Source organism: Suricata suricatta, chromosome 11 (assembly GCF_006229205.1).
Source record: "Suricata suricatta isolate VVHF042 chromosome 11, meerkat_22Aug2017_6uvM2_HiC, whole genome shotgun sequence".
NCBI classification, from domain to species: Eukaryota; Metazoa; Chordata; class Mammalia; order Carnivora; family Herpestidae; genus Suricata; species Suricata suricatta.
The window spans coordinates 20,404,129-20,425,599 of record NC_043710.1 but is presented as its reverse complement, the minus strand read 5'-3'; the positions used below and the strand labels follow the sequence as shown (position 1 = coordinate 20,425,599).

Genomic DNA, 21,471 nt, shown 5'->3' with positions numbered 1-21,471 from the left:
TTATTTTATTCAAAAAATTCTCAGTCTTCATATAGTTGCATTAAATATTTTAATCTACTTTGCCAATCTCTATTTATTGCACTTGGACCATTTACATGTAATGTAATTATTCATATATTAGGGTTTAAGTCTACCATTTGATTTTTTTGTTTTGTTTCTTTTTTTAATGTTTTTATGTTTCTCTTTATTCTTACCTTCCTGCAGATTACCTGATCTGCATGCTGGTTTTCTATAGTGTTTCTGACTATATCTTTTTATATAGATTTATTAGTGATTGTACTATACATTGTGATACAAAACTTCAGTTATCTGGTGCTGATGCTTTTCCAAAGTGAAGTACTGAAATCCTACCTCCTTTTATATACCTTACATCTCCCATTTATAATATAATTTTCTTAAACATTTTCTATACAAATGGCCTGAGCCTGGATGACTCAGATAAGCATCTGACTTTGGGTCAGATCTGCTGGGAGCCGCACCGGCCTTGCTGGATGACACGGTCACAGTAAGGAAATGGCAGACGTTGCATGGCTCCTGCCACCGGTGACGGAAGCTGGCATCTCCTTCTGCTACTGATTGCTCATGTAAAATTAAGCCTGTTGCTATTGATTGGGCCTCACAGGGTTCCCATATTCCCCATATTCCCCAGATACCTCATGGGAAGAAGCATTTCCCACCTCTACAAAGAGGAAGTTAAACAAACCACCGCAGATGTTTGTAGAAAGGTTCTTCTATTGAGCTTCACAAACTTAAGACATGGATTATAAAGGGGGTTAAAGAACACAAGAATAATATTTACCCTGGCCCAGAGATAAAAAGCCTAACTTACAAAACAGAAACAGAGAAGAGTCTGGCATAAGTTACTGGGCATACATATGCTGATTTGGAGACCATTGTGAGGATGGGTAAAAGTAGTTGCAACTTAAACTCATATGCAAAGGCCGGCTAGTCTAGGGCACCTATGGCACTTACACCTTCAACATCAAAGAACAAGGTTGACAAAAGGTTTACTTACTAACCATCACGAATATATTCTTCCTCTTGGGAGCCTAATAGAATGTCTCCTAGCCCTGTCTATGACTGAATTTTAGCATCATTGTTATAAAATGTGTTTGCTATCTGCTTCTCACTGAAAACATCCTGCTATCTTCTTAGTTGTAAAATTTACTACTGGTTCAAACAAATGTGTATGTTATCTGCTTTTCACTGTGAATATCCTGTTATCCTATGATGTGTAAGTTACCTCATTGTAATTAGAATAGTTCTGAAAAAGTGTCTCTGTAAAACCTGTTTCTGCACCCTTTTCAAAGCATCTTTATCACTGAGAATTATCTGTAAAAATTCTACTTTTTGATGTCATGTCTATAAATAAAGGCCCAAAACCTGGTAAAAGAAGATGATGCCAGGAAGATGATGCCAAGAAAGAAAGAAACTGCATGAATCTCTCTTTCCCGTCCACCGCTATCCCTTCAGGGAGCCCTGGACCAGCCAGAGCAGGCTTCCTGCACAGATCATGATCTCACGGTCTGTAGGTTCAAGCCCCACATAGGGCTCTGTGCTGAAAGCTTAGAGACTGGAGTTTGCTTTGGGCTGTGTCTCCCTCTCTCATCTCCCTCTCTCTCTCAAAAATAAACATTGAAAAAAGATATATTTTCTCTACATAAATTGCTGTCCCAAGCAAAAAGCCACAAGGAACTAGAAGCCAAGAATCCCCACTCAGCTTCTGTTGATATTCAAATGGTAGCTCCTCCTCACTGTTGGGTGGAGTTCAGAGTTCTAGTGCCCCACCAGATCTCTGCTGAGAGGAGCCGGCTTAAGAGAGGCATGAGTCCTTCATTACTGCTACCATTTTAAGCTTCACTGATACAATGGAAGTGGCCTTGATACTGCTGGGCAGTGGCAAAAGTCCTGATGCCACGTTAGGCTTCCTTTGACATGATCCAGCAGGGAGAGTGGGTTCTCTAGCTTCCTCTGATGCCACCTTGGTTTTCAGAGGTTGGAGAATCTTGTTACAACTAGAGGAGGGTGGAGCTCTTTGCTCCCTTCTCACCCTTCACGGGTAGGGGATGGGGTGGGGTGGATTACAGTTTTCTGTGTGGTGTTTGGCTGGAATAAAGCACTTACTGACAAAATTTCAGTCTTACTAGCATGCTTTTATTAGACTTCTAAAAATTTATTTTAAATTTATTTTTTTCAATGCCCATTGGTATTTCTGAGCTGCCAGCTTTTTTATCTCCAATTATGGGGCATATGAAGAAGAAAGAAAACTCAGTGATTTCGCCATCATGTCATCTCTTGGAACCTGAGGTCCCTGGCCTGTCTACCTTCTTCTCTTCTTTTAGTGTATTATTAGGTTTTCTTTATAAATAATGTCCAGGGTTTGAAGAGTACATAAAAGAAAAAAATACAGAAAAATACATTTACTCCATCTTTCCATCTTTCTCGCATGAAAAGTCTCTGTTTTCTTTATCTTTTAAGACTCGAATATAAGGGCCCGTTCTCTGTAAATCTTCTCAACCACACCATTTCCCTTGATGGTGATACTCTTTTCTCTGTAGGTTTCTAGGCACTTTTATTGTAATTTATTTTGCTCCCATGACTGTCTTCATAAACTAGGCATATTAGGCTATGAAACTCCTGAGGGCACAATGCTTTGCTTTATTCTCTCCTATGTTCTCCTGAGACTAGCACAGTAGTTTGAACACAGCAGTCAATGTTTATTGATGAAAAGGTGAGTGTATGACATAGTCTTTCTTTTTACACTATACTATACTTTATAGACTATATTATGGCATAGTCTTTTTTTTTTAATGTTTATTTTTGAGAGAGACAAAGTGCAAGTGGGTGAAGAGCAGAGAGAGAGGGAGACAGAATCTGAAGGAGACTCCAGGTCTGAGCTGTCAGCACAGAGCCTGATAGGGGCTTGAACTTGCAGACCATGAGACATGACCTGAACCTAAGTCAGATGCACAACCGACTGAGGCACCCAGGTACCCCTCGAGAATTTTTTAGAGATAGACCACCTTTACCAGAAATCATTGCAGGAAATCTCCAAAATGAGGAAGTACCCTGCAATATATTCTCACATGCTCTTCTATATCCTAACATTACATCACAGGATCATGACCGTATTAGCTTCCCCTGCTACACAGAGAGGATCATATATATGATTTTCTTAAGTTTTTGGTGGAGACTCTTAGTCATAGACCAGGAATTGTGTAAAATCAGGAACCAAGCTGGTCTTGGCCCTGGCTTATAGGTATTCCAGAACTTAGCACAGTCCTTAAGTATAAAGTAGATATGCAAAAACTATTTGTTGAATTAATGAATGAAAGTTTTAAAAATGGGTAAGAATAGGAACTCATCATATTATGAATGACTCCATTAGATATGTTACATAAAAAAGCTATCCAATTTGCCTTCCAGAAATGTCCAATTTGTCTCTTTGGATCTCAAAATTTATGAGTTACCCATTTCTAAGTATATTAACATAACTTTTGTTACAACTTTTTTTTTTAAATCAGAACCATTTTAGAAACTGAATGATGAACTTGTTTGTGAATTACCTACGTGGGTTTTTCCCAAATGCCTTAATGAACTTTATTGTTAATCTGGAATAGCTGATGAGACAGCAAGAAATGAAAGGGAAATGGCATTTTCATGTGATCAGTGTTAGTAAACTGCGCCTGAATGGCTCTGTTGGAGGCCAATCTAGACAAATGGCTTCACTTACTAGTCTCATAAATGACCAAACCTATTGTTATTCTCTTACTAACTCAATAATACTTAATAAATGATTTCTTAGTACTTTATTTCCAAGTCTAAAATTCATATCTAAATCTCCAAAACCCACATCACTAAAACTCTTCTGGAAGAGTTATTTTAAGTGTTGTAATATTCCCACATGAACACTCATCTTTCACAGTTAAATTATTTAACCTCTCCTCTGTATGCCAGTTTGTTAAGTATTGCTGAGAGTGAGGCAAACGAAAAGAGCTGTAAGGCAACGATATTTCTTCCTTACACGCGGCTCTAAGGAGAGACAGTGGATGACAAAATGTTACAGAAGGAGAGGAAAAAGGTTCCTCTGAAATCACAATGTCACAAAAATAGAGACAGATTCTGTTCCCCTAACATAATCCATTGACAGTCATTCCATTATATGAAATTGAGGTTAGGCCTTGGTGTTTGACATCTGCTCTGGAGGTTATATTTTAAAAGCTCTATCTTAAACTCATAGGATGGTAGAAATATAGATGTTTTGATATTGCCATAATCTTTATAAAGTAGACACCCTAAGAGGTTCCATGAAGTTGGAACATATGAATTGTATGTGATAAAATATAGATGCCATTCCCCTAAGACTCATGTATACAGATGTAACACTCTACATCAAAAAAAAAAAACCAAACAAAAAAAAAAAAACAAAACAAAAAAAAAACACTAGCAAGGAAAAGGAAACCAAACAGGAATTAGTCTAAAATTCATATTTTATGAGGGTTGATTTGTAAAAGAATTAATGAAGACTGTTATTTAGCATTTAACAATCAGAAACTATTGGCATAGCTTGTATTAGGTAATTAAGAAAATGCAATCAAATACTAACAACCTATCTTCAGATAAAATTTTCATGCCACTCATTTTTTAAGTGGATCATAACTGCACCTACTTGAAAGTACTTAGTAGTGACTAAGAAGCCCTAAAGCTGTAGCAAATATTCTTTATATGATTCATATTATAACATGGCTTTAGCTATTGAGAGCCACCCATTTGAGGATAGCCGTGCTTTTCTGCAAATAAACTGAATACTCATAAGTAGCTTAAAATAGATTCATTGGATATTTACTATTTTGAGAATGTAGCATAGATCAAGTCAAAAACAATTAGGTACACACTCCACTAACAGTTTTAGCCCTACACCATGTTCTAAGCTCCCTGCGATCAAGAGCCCTACTTTACTCATTCACAGAATCCCTGTCATCAGATTTAGAATTAGGCAAAAAGTTGATGTTCAATCAAAGTGATCAGTTTAGTTAACCAAACTGCTATGTATGGCTCTCTGAATTGGGCATGGGTCCACGTGGCCATCTACAAAATTAAAGATTTTGTGAGACTGCAAAATATCTTCTCGCACAATTCCTAGAGAACGTCTGGTCTCAACTTCCTCTGTGTTTCTACACATCTATCGTTTCTGTGCTCAGCAAGTCTGTTATCCTGTCTTATTTTTCAGGGTTTTGAGACTTGGAAAACCAGCTCCTTCTGTAATAAAAGCTGATGGCCACCCATAAAATGAGTAGCCGCCACACAGTGTGTCCATTTAGGCAATGCTCTTTGCAGTCTTCATAACAACCACACTGGTAGTTTCAAGTCAAATGACAGGCATTAACTAGAACAAAAAAGTCTTAGGGTTTCCCCATCAATCATAAAATCTATTGAAACTCCTTTTTTCCCCATTTACTATTCACTTCTCTAAATTGCAAATTCCTTCTGATTATTTGAGGCCTTATTTTCTGTTCCTTTTTTTTCTTTTTTAATTACCTAGGGACCATCATTTCTTAGTTTCCTCTTGATTTCTCAGTGATTAGACCTCATGGTTAAGTACACAGTCTCTAATGTAGAAACTATGCAGTCAGACCATTCTGACATACTTCACCCTGCAAGAAAATATTTCAGGAGGGTTCTGTGGAAAGCTCCCTTGGAGAGTGGCCTGTGTTTGCTGAGGCAGCGCCTCAGGGAGGATGGCGGAAGGAGATAACTGTTGCACCAACCCGCTGGCCTCTGTGAATTTGAATCTGGAAGCGCAGCCTCAAGGATGGGGAGAAGTGATGCTGATGGCTGATAAAGTCCTCCCCTGGGAAAGAGCCTGGCTTCCCCCTGCCATCATGGGTGTGGTTTCTTTGGTGTTTCTGACTATCTACTCTCTAGATCCATCTGTCCTGTCTGTTTCCTGTTTTGTTACATTTCTGTGCTTTGCTGACTACCTTGTTCTCATTCAGGCTCCTAGAATTTTTGGCTCCAATAAATGGGCCACTGAAGAACAACACAGATTCCATGACATTTGTAGCAATCTAGTAAAAACTCGACACAGAGCTGTGGGCTGGTGGAAATGCCTCTTTATACTAAAGGAAGAAAAGCCTAAAATGTACTTCATGGCCATGATTGTTTCTCTTGCTGCAACTGCCTGGGTGGGACAGCAAGTCCACAACCTGCCACTCACCTACCTGAACGTGACTTTCTCACTGTTGCTTCCTGGATTCAGCCAGCACGGAATCAGAATGGCCAAAAGGGAGATAAATAAGCTTCTCAAACAAAAAGAAAAGAAAAATGAATAATGCATCTGCTTTATTCAGTGCAACGAATGGCATATATGTTGTCCTTGGGAACAGTTTCTGTGACGCTGTCTGGATTCTAAAATGTTAGAGAAGTAGCTCTTCGTGCTCCTTCTTTCTGCCCTTAGTAGATATTCAGACCTGCCACGTAAGGCTTTATTAAAGCATGGTGTCTTCACGTGAAGTGTAGCTGGATGCATTCTCATCAGTTAGCCTTGTATGGACAATTCAATCGTGAGTTCGACTTGTTTTGATATTTCTCACCCAGGTTACTTGAATTCTTGCTTTTAGGCAACTTCCTTTATAAGTATAGAGCAGTGAACTTCATATTTTAGTATATTTAACTGTGACTTTGGATAACTGTTCCAGTTGATCTTTGCTGTAGCTAGATAGAAGGGAGTGGTCTGTGGTTACAGGAAGCTGGTTCTACTGTCAGCTTCCACAGTCTGCTTAGACTGGCTCCATGAATATAGAGACCAAGTTTACCACTTCTGATGCAGAGACCAATTAAGATTCATTGCTCACGCTGTTTCTGTACTGCAGGAGAAGAGTCCTTCTGGAATAAAATGAGACCAATTCCATGCCCTAGTATGCATTGGTTTCTGCCTTGTGCAAAACTTAGCAATTTGTAAGAAACACTGATCCTGCCTCCCAAATGGGGAGTAAGACAGGCTGAGGGCTCTCCTCTCCTTGCTCTTAGACTTCATGTTAGTAGATCCTTAAAGGCATTTTAACAGCAGTCTTCTAAAAGTTTGTGTTTAGGATTTTTAGCATATTTTTAATTTCAGATTTTTCAGCTGATGGAAACTAAAGTATGTAATAGGTTAAGACTCAGGTCTATGACCTTCACTCTAACACCCGCCAATAAAGGACAAAAGTCTTCCTCTATGCAGCCAAGATTTCATTTCAGTAGAAAATAAATCTTATCCTACTAATTTTTCAAGACCAGACTAAGCCTTTTAAAGGTAAGCCTCAAGATTCTCATTTGAAGGTAGTTGCTGGCTGCTTTGGTCCCCTTAGAGTTGGGATATGAGGTAGTGACTATGCCAGCATCTGACCTTTTTCCTAGGCAGTTGTGTGAAAAATGCAGGGGCTGTTGGGAGAGCAGGCTTTTGGCGACTATAAGTGGCCTTTGGTCCACACAGATCTTGTAACTCCTTGGAAAGTGTTGTAGAATCATTCTCCTTTTGGTAGCTATTAATTTAGAATAGTTGAAAACTGGAGAAATAAAGCTCCAAGGGCTGAAAATGTGACTTCAGGAACAGTTCTTAAACTCTAATTAACTAGCTGTAATAAAGTTTTGTGAATTTATTGCACTGATGCTGTAAAACCTGGACCTTATGGTATATCTGTCCCTAAGTAAGTGTTGTTTTCTCCCTTTCAATATTACTGTAAACAATGGCACCCATTGTTTTTAATGTTCCATATGAAAACTACAAACTACCTTAATTTTTACATGTGTTTCCCATTGTAGATAAGCCTGTCTTGCTGTCTGGATTTTTTTGTGTATATGTGTTCTACCAATTAACTACTTTTGCAGTTTTGATCTTGTATTATTTCTTTTACTTGGTTTTGTGTAAAAGGGGAAAAAATTGAAAAAAAATTTTTTTTCAGGAAGACTACTATCCACACCATATCTTCTCAATCATTATTTTAGATATAGTGCTTGGAAAGCAAAGATGCCCTTTATTGCCTGAGGAATTAAGCAACTGTTTGTTTACTGCTAAAAAGAAAGCATGGAGGCCTCAAAACAAAGCCTGGCAATAATCCAATCTGTGAGCCACAGACTATGAAAAAATATGAAAAAATCAATGTAATAATCAACTCTTATCGAAGCAAAGGACTCTGTTCTGCAAAAGAAAACTGAGAATAGAATGATGTAACAATGTCCAATGAGATTTTTTTTCTTACTGAACTTTCTAATATTCATCCTCTTCTATTAGAAACGGAGCATTCCAGTCAGACAGAATCGAAGAGAACACGACAAGAGCCAGTTCATTGTGACGATCTGAGTTTAACTGATACACCGAGGCATTGGAGACCCAAGACCAGAATGGGGAGACAGTTTATTCAGTAGATAAGTATAGTGCACTGTCAAGAGTGAAAGCAGGCCATTGCCAGAGCAAGAGTGGTGACGGGACTGAGAACCTCGAGCTGAGTCCTCTTAAGCCCGCTTTCTGCATATGTAAACTTGGCTTTGATCGACATTTTTGATGGACAGCCGATGGTTACATAATATTTTGGCTTCTGCGCATGAGCCTACCCGTGATGCATACTGTTATGATTGTATTTACTTCTGTACTGTATATTTATGTGTCTAATGAGCTTTCATTGTGACATCAAAGGTATTTAAGAAGAGGCTGCACCCTTTGTATGCAGGCTCAGCTTTGAGAAGTCTCCTTCGGATTTCTGAGCCAGCTCAGTGGCCAGGCCTTTCCTGTCTGTTAGCCCTTAGAGATGGCTCTGAAGGCGTGGCTGTTAACCCAGAAGGGTGGCTCCGAGGGCGTGGCCAGTACCTGCTCTGTCTCTTCTTCCTCCTGCATAACTAACTGCCTAATATAACATCTGGTAGAGACCCTTACTTGGAGGTACCAGTGGTTTAGCACTCACATGCAGAACTGAAATCCATCCTTGAAATTTCACTTTTGTCTAATTAATACAAAGATTTCCGGGAGACGCCTACCTGGAGGAACACAGGATCCCTTCAGGGAGATTCTCAGGAAGGCTCCATCATGGCATGACCACCATACTACAACCACCCATCAACGTATTTTGCCTAAATTCTTAATAAGAAATTCAGCTGAGGGGCACCTGAGTGGCTCAGACAGTTACGCGTCCAGCTTCGGCTTGTGAGTTTGAACCCCGCATCAGACTCTGTGCTGACAGCTAGCTCAGAGCCTGGAGCCTGTTTCAAATTCTGTATCTCCCTCTCTCTCTGACCCTCCCCTGTTCACACGGTCTCTCTCTCTCTCTCTCTCTCTCTCAAAAATAAATAAAACATTAAACAAATTTTTTTTAAAAAAGAAATTCAGCTGAGATTTTTTTTTTCTTTTGTCCAGGATTGGATGAGGTTCACTTCTCAGCTCCTTTCTAACCTGGGGTCCAGGTTAGACTCCAGCTAAATGGGGCTGACAGCACTTAAGTCCTAGGAACAGTAAATTTTCCTTCTAAAATACATATAATATTTATGTAATTTTATGAGAAATAAGTTCTGAATTTGCTATTGAGGGCTGGCTCTCTAAATGGGCATCAAAACAGTTCTCTGTTTAGCTGTGGCTTACAAAGGGTTAACTCATTACTTTGACTTCTATCTTAAAAGAGGATAGTGCACATAGGGGGGACTAACTGTAAACTGTATACCCAGGAATTAGCAGAGAAACTTAAAATACTTACCTAATTTAGCATCAAAACAGTCCTATCTTTCTCAGTGGTGACAGAGTAAAAATTAGCAATAAACATTTTTATTCCTATACATTAAAAGCAATGATTTTTGCTTATTCCCCTCATCCTCATTGTAATGTAATATGCTTAATATAGAAGTTTAGAAAGTACAAAAAAGCAAAAGGAATGTTGAAAAAAATCTCCCCCTATACTCACACAAGGCAATAGTACTGACATCTGGCACGTCACCTTTCAGCCTATTCTACTGAACATTTGTTTTAGTGCTCACTTTGGCAGCACATATACTAAAATTTGAACATTTGTTTTACATACAAATGATATATACATTTTATCCTGCATTTTTCATTTAACATTATATTTAAGTATTTCCCGTTTCTAAAAACTAGATAAACACCATTTCAACCACTTCTATTTTTCTAATTCAGTACTATATTAGTATTCTAGTATCTTGTTACATATGAATACACTTTTAACTAAAAGGGTATATACTTTAAATCACACTATCAACATAGTGTATCAAAGAATGTAACATATATGACATATATACTAGTTACGGTTTTATCGATATAATAAGGCAAATATAAAGAGTTGCAGTTCAGGGCTTTTCTAAGAAAATTTCTCATTTTTCTTCAGATCATTTGATATGTTGTTAAACAGTAGCAGAGAAAACAATTTATTTTCCCTCTGATGAGTGATCAGTAGGAAGGCTGAAAAGAACTCCCTGAAAAGTAATATGGCCATTTTGTTTGTGAAATGACTTCCATCCCAATGAAGTACTTTATTTTGCACATTTTACCAGGGCATTATTAGACTTTTTTGCAAGCCACTGGACTCTGCCTGGCTCATTTCTCTGAATGCAATGGCATATCCATACAGAAGTGGCCGTCATTTCTCAGTTACTTTACTGAGGCATGAGAAAGCTCCAGCTTATCTTAGAAGTTCTATGGTTTTTCAGGGACGGGGCCTACTAGTCCACCTTTATCATGCAAGATTCTCTGATATTGAAGGAGATCACCAGAAATGGAGGAAAACATACTAAAAATCTATCCCCGGGGCCATCTTGGTGGTTCAGTCAATTAAGCATCCCCATCTTGATTTCAGCTCAGGTCACCATCTCACAATTTGGGAGTACGAGCCCTGCATCTTGGGATTCTCTCCCTCTCTCTAACCCTCTCCCACTCACACTCTTTCTAAAAATAAATAAATACACTTAAAAGATAGAAATTAAAAATGTATCCCTAATGTTGGGTTATTCTCACTTGTGTTATTCCATTGGCCTGTGAGTCTATTGAAAGAAGAGAAGGGTGTCTTTTTTTTTTTTTTTCCTAGTTTGCACTCAAGTGTTGTGGAGGCAGCAGTATTCATATGAAGGTAACAATATGCAACCTGAATGCATAATTCAAATGAAACAAAATAAATAGAAGGGGAAATGGGGCACTAAGGTGCCTAGGACTATGCATAGCAAGTGCAGGAGGAGGGTGTGCATGCATGTAGAGGGAAAGGAGACTTGGAGGATGTTCTGGAATCAGCACAAGTTAACCAAGGCGGGTGTGTTCACAGTTCCTCAGGACTTTGCCTGATATATAGGGAGCTACTAAATGTGTTAACAAGAACAAACCTCAAATACTCTGTGGATTATCTCTGTCATCACCCCTAGACCTTGACCAAGAGCAGTCATCACAAGGCAGTGGAGGAATTCAGAAGGGCAAAGAAACAAGAAAGAGATGAGCTGACTGACTAAATGTGGCGGAAATCGGAATACATCAGTATGAAACAGAACTTGAAGTGTATTATAGAAATTTGATGTAGTGAAAACGCACATCAGGGAATAACAGTTTAATTGGGCTGCTCCCAACAAAATATTTTACAGGTCTACTGGTGCATCACGAAAGCAGTAACTTCAAGACTATTTAGCACACAAACTACCATCTATACAAGACAGAATGATGGATGGAAAGCATTTTACACTGGTAAGATGAACCAGCAAAGTGATCTTGCAAACAGTAGTGGTCCCCCCCCCCCACATGTCCATTCATTTTTCCCGTGTTGGAAATAGTACTGTACACAGAATTTAAAAGGTGCAGTTTTGGGGAAGGGAAAGTTGCTGACTCAACTCCCCTACAATTGCCTGGCAAACACTTTTTTCCACGGTAAAACACACAGTGCTGCACTACACTCTCAATACTTCTGGTCACAGTGTGGAGAGACAGAACAATGGGGAGATCAACCTTAACATTAATGTGTAGGGGATACTCCTTGACATCCAAGGGGGTGCTAATTCAAAGCATTACTCTGCCCCTTTTTCTCTTTCCACATTGGTCTACTTAACTGTTCTATAGTTCAGTTTTAAAATCAGGGGCACCTGGGTGGCTCAGTTGGTTAAGCGTCTGACTTTGGCTCAGGTCATGATCTCACACTTCGTGGGTTCGAGTCCCGCTTAGGGCTCTGTGCTGACAGCTAGCTTTGAGCCTGGACCCTGTTTTCAGATCTGTGTCTCCCTCTCTCTCTGACTCTCCCCTGCTCATGCCATTTGTGTGTCTGTCTCTCCCCCTCTCTCTCTCTCTCTAAAATAAATAAAAACAGTAAAAACAAATTTTTTTTAATCAATACCATTGAGGACTGCCTGGGTGGCTCAGTCTGGAAAGCGCACGTCTCCTGATTTCATCTCAGGTTATAATCTCATGATTCGTGAGTTTGAATCCCACATCAGGCTCTATGCTGACAGCATGGAGTCTGCTTGGGATTCTCTCTCTCCCTCTCTCTGTCTCTCCCAGACTTGTGCCATCTCTGTGTCTCTCAAAATAATAAATAAATAAATAAATAAATAAATAAATACAAATTTAAAATCAATACCATTCATGAAACATGAAAAGAGTAAAGGCTTTTCTTTAAAGGTATAATTCAAGTACAATATTCACAAGGAAAGTGCACATATTCGATTGTGCCAATCAACAAATATTACAAGCTGAAAACATCACTGAAACCAACATCTAGGTCAAGAAATAGACAACCACCAGCACTCTAGAAGCATCCCATCCACATCCTCCCCAGTCCAAAGGAAATCCTTTCACTCGCAGAATAAACCAGTTTTTACTCTAACTGAGCTGTATGTAAATGGAATCACACATGATGTGCTGTTTTATATTTGCTATCTTTTGCTCAAATTATGTTTATCAAATGTCTCTACAGTGTTACAATTGTGAAGATTTTTAATAAGATTAATAATAATAATTGTGAAAACGGGGAAAAGCTGAATTAAAAATTATTGCTGCTGCTCAGGTATTAGGTTATAACAAGTAGTAATAAACGCAACAATTTTTTAGAAGCCTAGTAGTAACAACAGCTCAAGAGAACTTGTGGAGAACGCTACTCTATTGAGGACAGCCCTGCCCACATACTGTAATTTCTTATCAGTGTGGTCTAAACGTACAAGTCACCCTCTAAGAATAGATGTGGAGCCTGATGACCATGCCTCCTCACATAGGTAAGTGCAAGTGGGACAGCTTTCATATCCAAGCTAGGCTCAGTCTACACCACAGGAACCCTGACATTTAAAGATATAGAATACATTCATCACAATTGTCACTTGCCATTAATTTACATTCCCTTTATGCATCTGTTCAAAAAATAATTAGGATTTTATGCTGCAGTAAATATGCTTGTTCATCCATTAGTGCAAAGCAAAAGATTAATTGCATTACAATGGGAATCAGGACGACAGCACTCCAGCACTCGGAGCCACAATGATAACAGTGACAGCTGGGCTGCCCACAGTACTTTGCTCTGATAAGCTTCAAAAACAAGTGTAGATGGGAAAATAATTAAATCAATGACAAGATGGCACCAGCCTTATTTTGCCTCTTCTTGCATTCAGCTTACAATCACCAAATAAAAAGATTCTTCCTGCAAATTAGAAAAGGATCTTTATTTTTCCCCCTAGTTTAACGTTAGTAATGAGCTGGATTGCTAACATATCTCACTTTTCCTCCTATCATTTATCTAAGCAAGCTCAAGGAGAGCTCCAGGTTGGCCTTATCTAGTCTATGTAACTGATATCTACTGAGAACCCAACAGGCAGGGCTGGTACTGGACATGTGTCCACTGCAGTCACACACAGGGCACGGTGCTTAAAGTTCTGCTGTCACCATGTTAAAATTCTTAATTCTTTAACAAGAGCCCCCCATTTTAATTGGGTATTGGGTCTCATAAGTTATATACCTAGTCCTGCTAATAGATGTAAAAATAATAACATAATTAACCTAATATGTGTTATGTAATTATTATGTATATAACATATACATAATGCATGTATTATGCACATCTGTATAGTATACACATATTTATGTATATAACACATATGTGTACATTACATATATATTATATACATATCATGTGCGTGTACACACTTACATATATATCAGTGAATGCATCCACAGCCAGACTTATTGCTACAGTTCCCCAAAAGGAAACAAAAACAGCAAACAAATTCATTTTTCCCCCTCTTTTCCCTGGTCAATTAAAAAAGAAAGTGGTGTTATTGAGTGGAAACAGAACATCTGTGTTTTGAGGAAACATCTGAGAAGCAAGAGACGTGCTCTACTTGAACTCCAATCATCTCCTGCCTATGGACACTTTTCCATGGTTCAAAATATACTGATCATCGTTTTAGGGACAATGGTGTTAACAAGGTGTTGAACCCTGGGAGGCAGTTTACCATCATTCAAAGAAAACATCTGTGCAGTGATTTGAAAAATGATCTAGCCTCCACCCCCTACCTCCACCCCCACCCCCAAGAAAATAAAAATAGTTACAGAAAAGCTCAGTTCAAAACTTCATCCTTTGATGTTTAATCACAGTGACAACAAAAGCCAGATAACTGATCTGGTTCTGACATTCCCACAGGAAGAAGTAACTGACAGATGGTCATGATTGTAACAAAAATGTTTGGATAATCATCTCTGATGAATCACTTATCATGGCAGCTCCTCATATGACAGTGACTTCTTTGGAGTCCCCTAAAAATCTGGCCCATTAAGGAATTGCTTGATGACATAATGTTTTTACTACTCAGCTAGAAAGTGGCCAGAACTTACCCTTCACCACGATTTTTTAAATTTTGTTTAGAATCCCTTGGATTTATATTTATTAATCACAAATCTTTTTTCTTCAATGGAGAACAAGAGAGGGACTTTTGTTATTGATAGGGGAGAAAGGCTTCGAAAATAGGTCAGGTGCAACAAGATACTGCTTAAAGGGAAGGAAAATGCAAATTAACTACTGTAGACATGGGTGTTTTTGCCCTGGCAGCAGCTGCTGAATAATTAGGGCCCAAAGGCCTGCATAAAGGTTATAAGTCTTGTTACTGTGGCTAACCAAATCTGCTTGAGTAATTTTCCTTTCGCTATTGCAATTATGGGGTTTTAACTCACTAGGTAGCTGATTTTGTGGCATGTACATATTCGATGTGTCAGGGAAAATGAGCTTCCAAGGCTCCCCTCTGGACCACTTTAGAGCAATGATCATAAATCCTCACTAAAGGGAAACTGGTTCTTAAGAGGAGCAATTCTAGGGGTGGGAGTGGAAAAAAAAATGAGAGGAAGTAGGCAAACATTTCATAAGCAATGGAGCTGCAAAATTAGATTGTAGCACAATACAATAATATCAAACAATGTAATGTAGTATACTATAATGTTTTGTATTTTATGTGATATAATACACATTTTACCTTTCATTATTATTATCACAGATAAGCATTCATCTGGGATGCTCCTAGAAAATTTGATACTACTTAAATCCACTTTTCCTGGAAGTAACCTTCACTTTCTAGTGTCCCCTCTCAGAATTGTGAAACCATGGTCCTTGTATCTTTTCCCTCCTCTTTTACAACCTTGGGCATTGACCCTATCTCACCTGTCTTAGCATCAAGTCCATCTCCTCTTGTCCTAGCACAGTGTCTGCTGAGAGTCAATAGTATGAGAGAAGAAATGGGCCTGATTTCTGGTGGTAAATATCTGTTCTATGAACTGGGTAATGTGACTAGTTTATCTGAACTATACTTTCATTACTTTATGAAAGGGGAAGTTACTACTTTTAGAGGTTTTTCATGGACATCAAATGTAAAAACCTATGGAAAGTGCTTTTTTGGCTTAAATATATTTGTCATCTTTCCCTCCCTCCTTTCCTCTCTTTCTCGGTCTCCCTCTGTTTCTCTCTTATATCTGTCCATAAATCTTCCATCCATGCACACACATTTTAATTCATTTTATCTTGTCCTTAAAGTGAATACAAAAATATCAACATAGCTTGAACATTTGAATTCATATCTTTACATAAAATCTAAGTTTATTTTATCAATAAATACTTAATACAATTCCAAAGCAGTATTGACATTTAACAGAAAAAATAGTTATAAAACATCGTTTTAATGTGGCCAAAGAAGCTTTTATCACTTACTTATTTTGAAAGGGGCGGGGCAGTAGGGAGGGAGGATAGGCAGAGAGAGAGAGAATCCCAAGCAGTCTCTGCACTGTCAGCACAGAGCCCAACATGGGACTCCATCCCATGTACTGTGAGATCATGATCTGAGTCAAAATCAAGAGTCAGACACTTGACCAACTGAGCCAGTCAGGCGCCCACAAAGAAGGTATTCTATCCAAAGCTGAGGGTATCATTAGCCTAAGAATTGGTACTGAATTGGCACTTAGATCACCAAAGGGCAACCTGTAAATGAAAGCATATTTGCATCTCCACCGATTTTACATTCTCTGTCAAGGATCCCAGTTCAGCATGTTCTTTTTCATTATAGAAAGCACTTTTCACAAATAATATTCCTTGATATACATATTTAGATACAAGTCTAGAATTCATGAATACATTAATAATTTTCCCTAACCAAATACAGTCTTAATAATGTTTTTCACTGTAAAAGTGCCTCCTACATAGTGCTTTGTCAGTTGTTGAGGCTTAAAGTATTTTATGTTGATTAATACAGTGTTTAATTGTTGGTAAAGAGCCCTAGCCCAGGACTATGTTATGTTCAGAGGAATTATAGGCAGGACACATAGGTAGTCATCTGTGGAAGAGGGGTTTTAGAAGTCAAAAGATGGAGTCATTGTCAGGGACAATTTGTAATTGTGAAAACTTCTGCTTTCTCCATTGAAACATAATATAAAAGGATAATAGTAATAATCTTTCTGTGGGCAGTATTTATGAAATCTTACGTAAAGTATGCATTTAAAAAGTCTAAAATTACTTTCATTCTGTGCAAATGCAGATTTAAGACAAAGCTTCTAATCCTGTTCCCCTCCAACACACCCACTGACTTTAAAGATACCACTCTGCCACTCTGAGCTTCCTACATATTATTTCAGAAGCCAACCATCATGACAAGCCAAAATCAAATCTACATGACAAAGACAAGTTCTCCAAACCATTGAGAGCTCCTAAGAGTGCCACCTCTTTAGGACTTAAGAAGGGGAGATAGGAAGGGAGTGGCTTTACATTACATCGAACAGTATCTAGCATAGAAATCTTATCTTTACAGGTGAGCTTGCCTGTGATTAAGTCAGGTTGGCTTGAAGAGTCATATTTGGGGTTCAGACAAGTAAAATACCTGTATCATGTGACTCTTTTCCTAACTTCTCCTTTATCTAACATAGGATGGAGTCTCTCTCCACTCTCATGATAGTGGAGAGGCTATATAAATTATTAGAGTTCAGATGTTAGTAATAGACAAATGTGGACTCTAACCACCCAATATGTTGACTTGAAGAAGTTATTTAATTTCTTTGAAATTGAAATAAAATTAACTCTAAAATGGAAATAATAGGGATACCTGGGTGGCTCAGTCAGTTAAGCAAAAGACTGGTTTTGGCTCAAGTCATGATTTCATGATTTATGTGTTTAAGCTCCAAGTCAGGCTCTGCACTGATGGCATAAAGCCTGCTTGAGAGTCTCTCTAGTCCTCTCTCTCTCTGCCCTGCCACACTTGCACACCCATGCACTCTCGCTCACTCTCAAAATAAATAAGTAAACTTAAAAAAAGAAATATAATAATAGTCCTGGGGCACCTGGGTAGCTCAGTCGGTTAAGCATCTGACTTCAGCTCAGAGGTCATGATCTCATGGTCAATTGGTTCGATCCCCATGTTGGGCTCTGTGCCGACAGTTCAAAACCTGGAGCCTGCCTCAGATTCTGCATCTCCCTCTCTCTGCCCCTCCTTCACTCTTTCTCTCTCTGTCTCTGTCTCTCTCTCAAAAGTAAATAAACATTAAAAAAAGAAATAAAATAAATAGAAAAATAAAATGGAAATAATAAAATACCTATTTTTGAAGGGCTAGTGTCAGAATGGAGAAAATGTACATAACATTATTTGCACAGTATTTAATATAATACTCCATAATGTTAATTATTACTGTTACTATTATCAATAGAAGAATATCTTAAATATGATGCATAATCACGTACACTCTAATGCTCTGAAATTGGGGTAGAAGATTTTTAGCATAACATTCAAATTCCCCACAAATATCTTGTTCTGAAATGGCACAGACCAAGTGTCTAAGACCCACTCTGGACTTCTGTCTTTCTTTTCCTAGCTAAAACAAATTGACACGTGTGTATAAAACCTTTCCTGATAACTCTATTCAACTGATTTCTCACTTTGTTGACTGCCCATGATGTTAACTGTACAATATGTTAGCATACTTAATTTATTTCTGCACTGCAATTTCTCCTCCGTCTCATGTGCATATTGCCTTATTAATGCATCTGTTAAATTCTTAGAAGTCAGGGATTATGCCTTATGTTTCCTGTAGGCCTCCCATGCCACATAATTAGCACATTCTGGAAAGATTCTAGTGATATTGAATCCTCATTCCCATAAGCCTCCCATATTCACCTTATTCTTGGTACACTTCCCAGTTGGATTTCAACTACTCGCTTTCAAAATGCAATTTCCCTAATAGTATACAGTGTTCTAATAATGTCCTGATCAATGCTACTTCAGACTTAGTGCTGATTATACACCTGTTTCTAAATCCTGGCATCATCAAGTGTTTTCCTTTTGTGTTTTTTTAAACTGTTAAACTATTATGACTTCCTAATTCTTTGAGCTATTCAGTTATGGTCTAGTTTGGTACGTGGGTTTTAGTTTATCTCAAGGTAGTAATTCTATAAAACTCCTTTCTTTTATCAATTCAGAAAAGTTGTGATTATTATTCAAGGAATATCACAGTAATTTTTTCAAGAATAATCACATTTAAAATTAATCAAGATTTTTAAATGTGTATTTCCTGTTACAGAAGCCTCAAATCAAACTTGATTAATCATTTGACCATGCTATTATTTTGAAAATCAGAGACTGAGTGCACAAGATGCATACAACTGAGTGGAATTTTTTCTATTTTGACTTAGAACATCTTTCTCTTTCAGAAGAATTAAAAGGTATTGAAGAAAATTTGGAAAACACAGAGAAATACATATAAATCAATAAAATCCATGGAAACTTATACCTATAAATACCCACCATAAACTTTTTAACTTTCTATTGTGAAGTAATTTTACTTTTTTTTTTGAAGTAATTTTAAGCTTACAGAAAAGTTGCAGAAATAGTTGAGAGAGTTTCCATTTCTCCCTCAACTAGCTTTTCCTAATGATAGTATTTGGCACACCAACACTCCCAGGATCAGAAGGAATTATGATGGATGGAATATTACTAACTTGTTAGCTATTATGCTTTTCCTAGTCACTGCTGTCTTTACCACCCTTGCACAAAATTCCTCAGGCCATATCAGATTGGCAAGCAAACATGGCAAAGTAACAGTAACAAAACACTATTTCTCTGAATACAAACTCTGAATATAGGGCTGAGAAAACTCCTGGACCTTCCTTCCATGCTTCTCATTTATTAACTATTTGCTTCCAGCTTCCTAAGAACCTGCATTTATTTTAGGCTCTGGAGATACCAGTGTATACAAAGCCTTTCCCCTGATGGGGCCTGCTTCTGTGCGAGAAAGACAGACCATAAAAATGCATTTATATTACAATGGTAGGAAGTGCTATGGAAAAACCTGAGCAGGAAATAACAGGGAAAGAAACTGATTAGGAGAAAATTATTTTACATATGTGGATAGGGAAGACCTTTATGATCATGTAGCATATGAGCAGAATTCTGAGTCAGCCTGGTAAATATCTAGGGGAAAAGGTTTCCAGGAAGAAACCACAAAGAAGAACATACCTGGCATGTTGTAAAAGCAGCAAGAAATGGATTCTATAATGTGGCCGGGCCTCAGATCAAGTGCAATGTACCCATCCCAACAAACTCCTCCTGACTTTTAATGGAAATCCTGTAGAATTCCTCTAGATTCCACTGGTTCGTCTCCCTGGGTTGTAATGATGAATTTTGTTGATTCTCATGACCCACAACCTTGGTTTTGTGTGTGTGTTCCAGGAATCCAATGAATTGGCTTCCTGTTCAGGCTTTTACTCCAGACAGTACACACAGGAGGGGCCCTCGCTCCCTGAAGATCACCTGACAGACTGAATAGACAAACACACAGTGTCTAACATCATATATACAGATAGAATTCTGACCCACACCTTGCAACAATCTGCCCAAGAAACCAAACCCTTATCTACAATGAAGAGCCCAGGAAGCCAGCCTGCTGGAAGTCAGGCTTTCAGGAGGCCAGGTGGTATCTCCAGGAACAATTCAAGAAGCAAAACAGTAACTTCAGCAACTGGCCCCAAATAGCCAGATTAATTAACTGGATTAATAACTGACAGATTCTCTATTTTTGTCCCTACTTCCAACTTAATTGGCAACAAAGAAAATTAAATATACTCCCCTGACCAGTGATGCAGGAGGCCCCACTGCTTCCAGCTTTCCCATGCCAACAGCTTCCCGGCAGGACATACTTGAAGCTCTTCCCTTTTCCACTATAAAGTTTTCCCACTCTCCTGCCTGCCTTTGAGTCTCTGCCAAAACACAAGGGATAGAGACGGGCTCTCTTGCTATAGCAAATTCTTAATCAATAGCCTTTGCTTTTCTCATTTGGTTGATTTTATTTATTTCTGCACACCTTCCTGCAATAGAGAAAATCCCTCAGCCTGCATAGTAAATTCACATTCATACACACACACACCCCTACTTACACTGTATATGATGTGACTAGATGGTTGAACTATGGTTGATGTTCAAAATCTGTGTGTATTATATAGTCAAGCTTTCTCCTTAAGGTTTCATAGGGTTTTCCTGACAGATAAACAACTTTTGCACATAACTATTTAATGGTTTGTATTCCTCAAGTTTCAGTCCTAAGCTCTCATCTATTTTCCTCTTTATATTTCCTTCCTCCAGTATTCTACCTCTATTAAGAAGAACTTTTTAATTTATGTTTCTTGTCCAGACTCTTCACTTGAGCTTCAGGTTTTCCCACTATCTCTTCAGTTTCATAACAACACCACTAACTCTATATGGGCAGGTGATCTTCCTCCACTAATCTGGTACCTTTCTTGTGGTTCCAAAATTAGAGGATGGCAGCACCATTCACCTGTTTGACGCCTAAGTGTCTTCACCAATAACATTCTTCTTCCATTATCTTCCACAGAATATCTAGTCATCTATCCTTCTCAATTTTACCTTTTTTTTAATTTTTTTTCCCATAATATTTTATTGTCAAATTGTTTTCCATACAACACCCAGTGCTCTTCCCCTCAAGTGCCCTCCACCATCACCACC

General features: G+C 38.3%; 1 pseudogene; it reads left to right on the top strand.

The window, feature by feature from the left end:
• Positions 1-5,735: 5,735 nt before the first annotated feature.
• On the top strand, positions 5,736-6,332 carry LOC115272756 (annotated as a pseudogene).
• Positions 6,333-21,471: the final 15,139 nt, after the last annotated feature.